At 46.0% G+C, this 12126-nt stretch overlaps 1 protein-coding gene and 1 long non-coding RNA gene across 6 annotated transcripts in view; one reads left to right on the forward strand and one right to left on the reverse strand.

The window, feature by feature from the left end:
* Window positions 1-12126, forward strand: part of add3a (adducin 3 (gamma) a) — a 252581-nt gene that overhangs the window by 14620 nt on the left and 225835 nt on the right. The window lies entirely within an intron of this gene.
* LOC132826386 (uncharacterized) overlaps window positions 1-12126 on the reverse strand; it is a 105122-nt gene that overhangs the window by 5342 nt on the left and 87654 nt on the right. The gene's annotated exons all lie outside the window — the stretch shown is intronic.

Consider the following 12126-nt stretch of genomic DNA (forward strand, 5'->3'; position numbering starts at 1 on the left):
ATCCAACTTGTCCATGCCGACCAGATATCCCAACCCAATCTAGTCCCACCTGCCAGCGTCTGGCCCGTACCCTTCCAAACCCTTCCTATTCATATGCCATCCAAATGCCTTTTTAAATGTTGCAATTGTACCTGCCTCCAACTTCCTCTGGCAGTTCATTCCATACACATACTACCCTCTGCGTGAAAAAGTAGCCCCTTAGGTCTCTTTTATATCTTTCCCCTCTCGCCTTAAACTGATGTGATATTTTGAAGACCTCAGCTGGAATGCCAGAAGGACCCCAAGCGTTTCCACCCAAGAAGTTTAAAAATAAATACTTCATACTCTTGTTATATATTGTTCAATAAAGACAGCAGTAAAAAGTAGATTGAGAAACTCTTTACAATGAAATCTGAAAAGAGCTTCTATATATGCTTGTCAACAATTTTGGAAAATTTCTATTTTCAGTAACGTGCTTACGTATTTCCACATAAGTGCAGAGAGACCATGGGGGCCCCTTAGTCAAACTTCTTTAGATTCTTACTTCAATTATCAGAATAACATAGTTCAGTTGTATGCTAGGATCTTGATAGAGGGAAGGACCAAGCTCAAAAAGACAAAATGTAGCTTGTAGCATCTGCGAAGCGAATGATTGATCCATTGGAATTTGTGGTATTATTTGAGGTTATTATGTGGTCCAGGGGGTCTTGTATGCTGTGGATGAACCTGCTAAATTGTTGGAAAGAAGCAAAACTAATTATTCCAGATTCTCTGGCTAGTGATTTGGGCCATAATTAATTTATGTATCTTGCAGCTCTTGCTTCAGTGTAGGCTTCTTCATCAAATAATATTTCTTTCATACTCTGTTAATACATTACTGTTTGTGTTCCCAACTTTGCATGCAAAGTTATGAGATGGTTTGTTTGTTTGTTTATAATGACACATATTCATATTGTTTATAAGCATAAGATTGTGCCAAATATGCAGTCACTTTTAGAAATGAGTAAAGGGCATTCCCTTGGTAACATGTTGATATAACCAGTTATTGTAGATGCTTTTGTTGTTTTTTGAGAAAAGCTATTAGGGTTATGATTTAAAGCTTCCCAAACTTTCTCCATCTGGTACTATCTAAGGCTTTAAAGTTGTTTGACCCTTCTGAGAATTCAGCTAGAGGGTTGCAAAGGGCAGCAGACCTGAGATTTGAGGGGAAGTAGGATAGAGCTATATAGTGGCTATTGATGCTTCTGAGTTCATGACCTCAAAAGTACAGCTTGCAAACCCACTTGTGCTGCTGAACTCCACTTTTTGGGGATACCCTGATTCAGAGCACGAATGTTCATCTTTACTTTTACTACCGTAATTCAATATATACGTAGTCATAAGGTTGTTCAGTACGGAAACAGGCCATTCCATTTCAGTCATCCATGCCAATCAGATATCCTGAATTCATCAAGTCCCAGCCTGACATGCATCCTGTTAAAGTAACCGTCTGAGCACTATTCTCCACCTGCACGTCTTAACTGCAATTGATGCGAATAAAATATCAAAACTGATACATTACAGATTGGCAGATGTGAAACTACATTTTGCGATCAGTCGTTTTTAAAGTGGGAGCTCTGCATGTTAAGAACATGAGACTGGGCAGTTTTCTAAAATGTTTTTTTTCTTCAGCATAATTTTGAAGCTTAGCCTCTGTCAAGCTTGGAATTTATCAAATGCCCAGGATCAATGTCTGACCCAATCACTATAGCAAGTTGCCTCATGATCAAGCGAACAATGCAGCCATCTTCAAGAGTGTAGCTTTATTAATAGCTGCTAATCCCATGCCAAATGTATTGTCAATTAGTATTAATTTACTTCCCATTGCAGTAATGCAGCAAAAGTTTGCTAAGTCTTTCATTTGTAGTTGATTGCCTCTCTGTATTCTCAGTTTTTTTTTAGGCATTTTATTACGAAACATAGGTTAGTTTGATCTTAGTAGAAGAAAAGGTCGGCATAACATGGAGGGCTGATGGGCCTGTACTGTGCTGTACTTTTCTATGTTTTATTTGTCTGCTGTCCTTGTCCTTTTTTAGATGGAAATTGTCATGGGTTTAAAAAATGCTGTCTCAGGATGTTTTTGATTTTCTGCAGTATGTTTTTGTTGATAGCATGTACTCCTGCTACTGAGTATCAGTAGTAGATGTGGTGCCAGTCATTGCAGATTACATTGTTCTGGATGGTGACAAGCTTGAATGTTGTTGGAGCTGCATTCATCCAGGCAACATGCTGAAGTATTTCTAGCCTCTGACCTGCTCTTGTAGTCACTGGATTTATAGAGCAAGTCCACTTTCTGTTCGTAGTAACCCCAGAATATTGGCGGGGAAATTCCATGATGATAAAGTCATTGAATGTCATGGGGCAATGGTTAGATTGTCTGTCTGTCTGTCTGTCTGTCTCCCTCCTATAGGAAACCTCATTGCCTGGCATTTGTGTGGTGTGAATGTTACTATCCAACGTTAAGTATCTGAGGAGTCACAAATCGTGCTGGACATTGTATAATCATGGACAGGCATCCCTACTTCTGATCTTATGTTGGAGGAAAGGTAATGGTTGGGACTAGGAAACCACCTGAACAACTCTGGTAAAGGTGTCCTGGAGCTGAGATAACTGTCATGCAACAACACCAACCATCTTCCTATGTGCCAAGTATGACTCCAGTCAGCAGACAATACCTCTGGTACCCATTGACTCCAGTTTTGCAAGTCTACTTTTATTCAAATGTGGGAATAAAAGGAGTGTTGCTGGCTAGCCAGCACTTATTGCCTGTCCCTAACTGCCCATGAGAAGACAGTGGTGAGCTGCATTCTTGAGCTACTGCAGATATTGTCCTGTTTATAGATCCAAAATGCTATTAAGAAGGGAATTCCAGGAACTTGACTCAATTACATTGAAGGAACAACAATATATTTCCAAGTTTGGACGGTGTGTGGCTTGGAGAGGATCTTACAGTTGGTAAATTGTTCTCATGGATCTACTGCCTCTGTCCACTGGTGTGGATTGTGAAGATGCTGCCTAAGGATCTTTAGTGAATTTATGCAGTGCGTCTTGTCGATTGTGCACACTGCTGCTACTGAATGTCAGTGGTGACTCCTTGATACTACTCTTTAGTTAAATGTGGCTTTGATGTTATGGGCTGTCACTCTCATCTCCTCTCACCTCTAAGTTTCAGCTGTTTCATCCATGTCTGAACTAAGGCTGTACTGAGATCAGGCACTGAGTGGCCTTGGCGGAACTCATCACTGAGCAGCTTATTGCTGAGTAGGTGCTTTTTGATGACACTGTTGATGACACCTTCTGTCACTTGACTGATGATCGAGAGTAAACTGATGGTTCGGTAAAGGCTGAAAGAACTGCAGATACTGTAAATCAGAAACAAAAAACTGAAATTGTTGGAAAAGCTCAGCAAGTCTGGCAGGATCTGTGGAAAGAAATCCGTTAACATTTCGGGCCAAATGAGCATTCTTCAGAACCGGGATGGTAATTGGTTAGGTTGAATTATTCTGAATTCTTATTTCTTGCATACAAGACATACCTGAGCAATTTTCCACATTGTTGAATGGATCACATGTAGTAGCTGTGCTGGTTCAGCTTGGCTTAGGGTGTGTCAAGTTAGAAAGCACAAACATACAGTAATTTTACTGGAATATGGACTACATTAACTAAGTCAGCACGAATGCTTTGTTGAATTGATTGGTAGAATGTGTAAGAAGTGGTTTTGGAATAGTGTATTGAGGAGCCAACTATATTAGCCCCTATTTGGATTCCATGTTGTGTAATGAAGAAGTTAATAACTTTGCTGAGAGTGAAAAGATCAATTCATATTATGGTTATTATGTCATTCAGACCCCAAGTAAAATTTATTTCTGAAACCTGAGCAAAGAAGACTATGATGGTATGTAGGGCAAATTAGCAGTAGTAGATGTGGAAAGTGCACTAAAAGATTTGAAGGTAGCAAAGTAATAACATTTATAGAGGGGTTTTGGCATATACAATGTTAATGTTTCTATTGTTTAGAAGTACTGTTTTATCCAGCTTCAAAGTTGTTGAGATATTGATCAATGTGTCTGTCTCCTTTTTCCATCCTCTCCTCGCCTCGCCTCGCCTCGCCTCGCCTCGCCTCGCCTCGCCTCGCCTCTCCTCTCCTCTCCTCTCCTCGCCTTTCCTCTCCTCGCCTCTCCTCGCCTCTCCTCTCCTCGCCTTTCCTCTCCTCGCCTTTCCTCTCCTCGCCTTTCCTCTCCTCGCCTCTCCTCGCCTCTCCTCGCCTCGCCTCTCCTCGCCTCTCCTCTCCTCTCCTCGCCTCGCCTCTCCTCGCCTCGCCTCTCCTCGCCTCGCCTCTCCTCTCCTCGCCTCTCCTCTCCTCGCCTTTCCTCTCCTCGCCTCGCCTCTCCTCGCCTCTCCTCTCCTCTCCTCTCCTCGCCTCGCCTCGCCTCTCCTCTCCTCTCCTCTCCTCGCCTCTCCTCGCCTCTCCTCTCCTCTCCTCGCCTCGCCTCTCCTCGCCTCGCCTCTCCTCTCCTCGCCTCTCCTCTCCTCTCCTCGCCTCTCCTCGCCTCTCCTCTCCTCGCCTCGCCTCTCCTCTCCTCTCCTCTCCTCTCCTCGCCTCCTCGCCTCTCCTCGCCTCTCCTCGCCTCTCCTCGCCTCTCCTCGCCTCTCCTCTCCTCGCCTCTCCTCTCCTCGCCTCTCCTCTCCTCTCCTCGCCTCTCCTCTCCTCTCCTCGCCTCTCCTCGCCTCTCCTCGCCTCTCCTCTCCTCGCCTCTCCTCGCCTCTCCTCTCCTCGCCTCTCCTCTCCTCGCCTCTCCTCTCCTCGCCTCTCCTCTCCTCTCCTCGCCTCTCCTCTCCTCGCCTCTCCTCTCCTCGCCTCTCCTCTCCTCTCCTCTCCTCGCCTCTCCTCTCCTCGCCTCTCCTCTCCTCGCCTCTCCTCGCCTCTCCTCTCCTCGCCTCTCCTCTCCTCTCCTCTCCTCTCCTCGCCTCTCCTCTCCACTCCTCTCCACTCCTCTCCTCGCCTCTCCTCGCCTCTCCTCGCCTCTCCTCGCCTCTCCTCTCCTCTCCTCGCCTCTCCTCTCCTCTCCTCTCCTCTCCTCGCCTCTCCTCTCCTCGCCTCTCCTCTCCTCGCCTCTCCTCTCCTCGCCTCTCCTCTCCTCTCCTCGCCTCTCCTCGCCTCTCCTCGCCTCTCCTCGCCTCTCCTCTCCTCGCCTCTCCTCGCCTCTCCTCTCCTCGCCTCTCCTCTCCTCGCCTCTCCTCTCCTCGCCTCTCCTCGCCTCTCCTCTCCTCGCCTCGCCTCTCCTCTCCTCTCCTCTCCTCGCCTCTCCTCGCCTCTCCTCGCCTCTCCTCTCCTCGCCTCTCCTCTCCTCGCCTCTCCTCTCCTCGCCTCTCCTCTCCTCTCCTCTCCTCTCCTCGCCTCTCCTCTCCACTCCTCTCCACTCCTCTCCTCGCCTCTCCTCGCCTCTCCTCGCCTCTCCTCGCCTCTCCTCGCCTCTCCTCGCCTCTCCTCTCCTCGCCTCTCCTCGCCTCTCCTCGCCTCTCCTCGCCTCTCCTCTCCTCTCCTCTCCTCGCCTCTCCTCGCCTCTCCTCTCCTCGCCTCGCCTCGCCTCTCCTCTCCTCTCCTCTCCTCTCCTCTCCTCGCCTCTCCTCGCCTCTCCTCTCCTCGCCTCTCCTCGCCTCTCCTCGCCTCTCCTCTCCTCTCCTCTCCTCTCCTCTCCTCTCCTCTCCTCGCCTCTCCTCTCCTCTCCTCGCCTCTCCTCTCCTCTCCTCTCCTCTCCTCGCCTCTCCTCTCCTCTCCTCTCCTCTCCTCGCCTCTCCTCGCCTCTCCTCGCCTCGCCTCGCCTCTCCTCTCCTCGCCTCTCCTCTCCTCTCCTCTCCTCGCCTCTCCTCGCCTCTCCTCTCCTCTCCTCTCCTCTCCTCTCCTCTCCTCTCCTCGCCTCTCCTCTCCTCTCCTCTCCTCTCCTCTCCTCGCCTCGCCTCTCCTCTCCTCTCCTCTCCTCTCCTCTCCTCGCCCCTCCTCTCCTCTCCTCGCCTCTCCTCTCCTCTCCTCTCCTCTCCTCTCCTCTCCTCTCCTCTCCTCTCCTCTCCTCTCCTCGCCTCTCCTCTCCTCGCCTCGCCTCGCCTCGCCTCGCCTCGCCTCTCCTCTCCTCTCCTCTCCTCTCCTCGCCTCGCCTCGCCTCGCCTCGCCTCTCCTCTCCTCTCCTCGCCTCTCCTCTCCTCTCCTCGCCTCGCCTCTCCTCGCCTCGCCTCTCCTCTCCTCTCCTCGCCTCTCCTCGCCTCGCCTCGCCTCTCCTCTCCTCTCCTCTCCTCTCCTCGCCTCTCCTCGCCTCGCCTCTCCTCTCCTCTCCTCTCCTCTCCTCTCCTCTCCTCTCCTCGCCTCGCCTCTCCTCGCCTCGCCTCGCCTCGCCTCGCCTCGCCTCGCCTCGCCTCTCCTCGCCTCGCCTCTCCTCTCCTCTCCTCTCCTCTCCTCTCCTCTCCTCTCCTCTCCTCTCCTCTCCTCTCCTCTCCTCGCCTCGCCTCGCCTCGCCTCTCCTCGCCTTTCCGCGCCTCTCCCTCGCCTTTCCTCGCCTTTCCTCGCCTTTCCTCTCCTCTTCCTCTTCTCTTCCTCGCCTTTCCTCTCCTCTTCCTCGCCTTTCTCGTCCCCTTCCCTTCCCCTCCCTCTCCCCCTCTCTCCCTCCCCCCCCTTTCCTTTCCTTTCCTTTCCCTCCCCTCCCCTCCCGGCTCCGGCCATAGTTTAAAGACCTGCAATAAATTGGTTATATCATAAGTCTTTTAAAATCTTGATGGAAAAACCTCTTAACAATTAAATGCTGGTAAATCTTTCATGTACTAAGTAATTATTAGATATGACTCAAAATTTACTCGAACTGCTTTCCAAATTAGAATGATCGTTTTTCAAATATGAATGAAAACTATTGTCAATCATTATTAAAAGCTCAAGTTGGGAACCAAATGATAACCGTTATTAGACATACTGCCTTTAATTTGCATGTGTACATCAGTCAAAAAATCTGAATTCATTGATTTAAGAATGTCTTTTTGTAGATAATTATGAAAATAGTCTTTTTTGCACAGTCATTACTTCAGTATATTTCTCTTATTAAAAGCATTGAAATAATCATCTGACAAGAAGCTTTTCTTATCTGTTGACTCCGCATTTACTTTGTTTGTGACACAATTTTCAGTTAGGTTAGATGGAGTATGTGTCTAGTCAATTTGAATGAGTTCTAATCATCTAAGTACAGTGTCAGATTGGAGTGTTGCTGAGAATTTTTTATTCATTTAGGAGAAATGAGTTTAGTTGACACTCAGTATTTGTTGTTAATTTCTAATTTCCCTTGAGGGTGATGATGAGTTCCCTTTTTCATTTCAGTAGTCCATGTCGTGTAAATACGCCTGCAGTGCAGTTGGGAAGGAAAAGTTTTGACTCACTGAAGGAGAAGCAGTAGATTTCCAGTCAGGAGGTTGGGTATAGTGTTCTTTCTCTATGCCTTTAGCTCATATCCTTTTGTGTCTTGGAGTTTGGCTGAAAATGTGTTGCTGGTTAAAGCACAGCAGGTTAGGCAGCATCCAAGGAACAGGAAATTCAACGTTTCGGGCATAAGCCCTTCATCAGGAATGAGGAGAGTGTCTTGGAGTTTGCCAATTTGGAAGATACAGTTGGAGGTGTGGTGATTTTCATCTAGTCCATCTTTTAAATGGTATACACTGCTTCTATTGAGCACAGGTGGAGGGCATGAATATTTAATCTGGTGTTCTAGATACTGTTGACCTCCTTGAGTATTGTTAGAGCAGCTTCATCCAGGAAAGTGAATGATGGAAAACTCTGCACTTTGCTTTTGCTTGGGTCAGCCTTTGGGGAATGAGGTGATAAATTACTCATTGCTGATTTCCAGACTTTGGTCTGCTCGTGTAACCACAGCCTAGTTGAGTTTCTGGTCAAAAGTAATCTGTACCAGGTGTTGATGTTAGAATTCAATGACCATGTATTGTCTGAATCTGAATAAAGCTGTACGTATTTTAAATTTCTACTTTTTACTTCAAGCATTTGTAATTTTGATTTGTCAAGAAATAATTAGATTCTTTTATTGGAAATAGTCATTGCTGACCACTTCTAAATGTAACTTTCCACTTAGTGGACACATACCGCTTCAGTTTGTTGCAAATGGAATGAACAGCTTTTTAAAATCCTCCACCCACTCTGCTCCCCCACTCCTCCCGCCCCCCCCCCCCCCCCCCCCCCCCCCCATCCCACAAACAACTCTGTGTCTCTTTTCCTTCTTCCTGTCCTCATTCTAATGATTTTATGATGGAAGGAAGGTCTTTGAAACAGCTGAAGATGTTTGGGCCTAGGATATTACCAACAAAGTTCAAAAGGCAGTGTCCTAAGGGTGAGATCATATGGTATAACTGGAACCAGTGGAGAACTTTCTCCTGATTCCCATTGAATTGTGTTTCAACAAGACTCTGATATGCTGCTACACATAGCCAAATGCTGCTTTTATGTTCAAATAAATTTTGATAATTTAACTCCTGATATCTGTAATTAGGCACTTTAGGATCAAGGTTGTGATGAGATCTCGAGCTGCATAGTCCTGGTAGAATCTCAGCTGACCTTTTTTTTGGTGTGCAGGTTATTGCCGAGCAAGGTTATGGTGAGCAGGCAGGTAAGTGGAGCTGAGTCTATGAAAAGATCAACCACAACCTTATTGAAAGGCAGAACAGGTTCAGCAGGCTAGATAGTCTACTCCTGCTGCTATTTCTTATGTTCTTGAATACCTCTCCGTATTGCTTGGTGTTATAGTAGTGGGCACACACTTCTTTCTGAATTGATACCACCCACAGTGCAGGTCTCTGGCAGTAACACATGGCAGATAGGTGCTGCCGTATGCCTTGCACTATGCAAATAGGAATTGGATGGTCTCCAAGTGGGTCCCAATAAAGAGATGTCCCTGGGAAGGAATGAGTGAGAGAGAGTTAACACTTTGCGCCCCAACTTGCCATTTTCCTGGAATTTTCTGTGTTGGCAAACAGGATACAGACAGTGAAGGCAAAAGCAGGATCAATGAGAGTTAAGTGTCAGTACCTCTGAGCCAAACCAGGTGCATGTTTCCCGGCACTCCTCTGTCCCCCTAATGATCTTCAATGCCTTTGCCCAGTATCTGTTTTCCTCCTCCTTTCTCCATCCTACCCTCCCTTCCTGAGGCACAGCAACAGGGAAGCTCACAATCTGCGCTGATCCCCAATGGGACATGTTACTTAGCTGATTTCACTGTGTTTATGAATAGGAAAAGTTTAGAGGGGTGTGGGCTAAGTGCTGGCAAATGGGACTAGAGTTTTCTAGGATATTTAGTCGGCAGGTAAGAGTTGAATCAAAGGATCTATTTCCGTGCTGTACATTTGACTCTCTGACTCTAATTGCTGCTTCTTGATGGCACTGTCATCAAAATGGATTCCACCATTTTGTTGATTTTGAAAGAAAACTGGTAATTGATCAGATCGGACTTGGCCTGCTTTTTCAGAACATATCTACCTAGGTAAATGTTCACATTTGTTTGATCCATGCTTGTGGTTTAATAACTTGGTAAGATGTGCAGCTACTTCTGGAGCACCTGCATTCAGTACTATATCAGGGCCTATTCCATTTGCTGTAGCCTGTTTTCACCAATATGATACCATCACACAGAGTGCATTGAATTGACTGAAGGCTAACATATATAATGGTAAGAATCTCAGAAGGAAACCTTGGTGGATAACCCAATCAACCTTTTAGGTTGAAATTGTTTGAACGTTATACACCCTCTCTTCTTTTGCACTGACCATGTTGGATTACTACTCCATTTGTGTAGTGGTTCACACCAATGTTTAATGTGGTAGGACTGCACACATTACTGTGATCAGTTATTTTTGAACTGGCTTTGTTCTGTCCATAGGATGCTGAATCTACTTTTTTTAAAGTGCATTCCAGACTAGAGTGGTGCTAGAAAAGCACAGCAGTTCAGGCAGCATCCAAAGAACAGGAAAATCGATGTTTCGGGCAAAAGCCCTTCATCGGGAATAGAGGCAGGGTGCCTACAGGGTGGAGAGATAAATGAGAGGAGGGTAGGGGGATGGGGAGAAAGTAGCATAGAGTACATTAGGTGAGTGAGGGTGGGGATGGAGGTGATACCTCAGAGAGGGGGGTGAGGGAAGGTAGCAAAGAGTACACTGAGAAGGCAGGGTGGGTGGGAAATAACAGTTTTATACTTGGAATGTATTGGATGCTTCTGAAATAAATACTATGAGAAGGTAAGGACTGCAGATGCATGTAGATTAGATTAGATTCCCTACAGTATGGAAACAGGCCCTTCGGCCCAACAAGTCCACACCGACCCTCCCAAGAGTAACCCACCCAGACCCATTTTCCCTGACTAATGTACCTAACACAAGGGCAATTTAGCATGGCCTGTTCACCTGAACTGCACATCTTTGGACTATGGGAGGAAACCAGAGCACCCGGAGGAAACCCACACAGACACAGGGAGAATGTGCAAGCTCCACACAGACAGTCACCCGAGACTGGAATCGAACGTGGGACCCTGGTGCTGGGAGGCAGTCGTGCTAACCACTGAGCCACCGTGCGGCCCGTTGGTTAATGCCATGGACTTGAAATCTAATGGGATTTCCCCGTGAAGGTTCGAATCCTGCCGATTACATTTCTGAAACAGTGTCGATCATTTAAATTTAAGTCTTGAAATGTAGCTTAAAAAAAGTTGATGACTGCCTGGTTAAATCTTTCACTTTTCTGTGTATGTGATGGAAACACATTAATTGACCTTTCCAGTCTGTTGGAAGGTGTGCTTAGGGTAATAGTTCATGCATTTATAGACATGTGCATTAGTTATCTTGAAAAATATCTTTGGTGCTCATTCAATTATTCTTATTTTTAATGGAAGTTTTTAATTTCCTGGATGCCACGGTTTTTCATATTTTCCTCGCACAGAGGGTTCCCGATTTTATGAGCATCCGACTTATGAACACTTGTACTTTTAAATGCAGTTCCAAATGGGAATGTATGCTATACTTACAGATGTTGTGGTTCTGTTCGCCAAGCTGGAAGTTTTTGTTGCAAATGTTTCGTCCCCTGGCAGTGACACCCGGAAGCGGCAAGGACAGACCACTATAAATACCGGAAGAAACAACAAAGAAGCGCTTCGCAGGAGGCTCCAAAGCACTGATGATGTCGGCTAGCCAGGGGATGAAACATTTGCAACAAAAACTTCCAGCTCGGCGAACAGAACCACAACAACGAGCACCCGAGCTACAAATCTTCGCACAAACTTTGAATACTTACAGATGGCTTTTTTATATTATTCTGCACTGTGTTCCAACCTCAGTACAAATTGATTTGTGAACAGATTCAAGAATGGAACCCATTTGCAACCCAGAGCTTCCTGGAGGGTTGATTATTATTGAGCATATTGATGAACTTTTCCAATTCTGTTTTTTTAAAACTCAAACTAACTCTGTGGGAACTGTTAAGTTCTTTTTCTTTAGATTCCTCCACACTTGATGCAACTGAAATACACCAACTTCTGTGAACAATGACCAAATTTTATTAAGCAAATATAGTACAAGCTTTCTGGAGGAGCCATTTAACCTTCACTCCTCAGTGCTTGCGGAGTTGTCAAACATCTCTCTGAACAAAGGAAACAGTCCTTGCTTTATAAGAGTTTTGCCTTACAGTCAGTAAAATCCGCAAGACAATCCTCAGCCATTCCACTTCAGACATGATGTAGTGATCACATCATTTCCAGAAACAATATAATGTAAATAATCCCTTAATGGTCAAATCTATTGTGATTTTTTTTTAACTGCAGCAAGTAGTCAACTGTAATGTTCTTATTGACTTCTGAATAGGGGATGATGATGCAAGTGGCTCTGAATGGCAACGGATGGGAATGTAAATTCCCTACATTCAACTTGTAAGATAAAGACAAAACACCCTACCCCAGGTCATTCAATTTCTTGCAGGTCAACAGAGCAAATTAACCCTAATATCTCAGCTTCAAGAAGAAGCCTGAGAGAAAATTGTTTTTATAAACTGTTCTTGTCTGCTAGCTTCATCTAATTGGCACAAGAGATGTG

This window comes from Hemiscyllium ocellatum, chromosome 22 (assembly GCF_020745735.1).
Source record: "Hemiscyllium ocellatum isolate sHemOce1 chromosome 22, sHemOce1.pat.X.cur, whole genome shotgun sequence".
NCBI lineage: Eukaryota > Metazoa > Chordata > Chondrichthyes > Orectolobiformes > Hemiscylliidae > Hemiscyllium > Hemiscyllium ocellatum.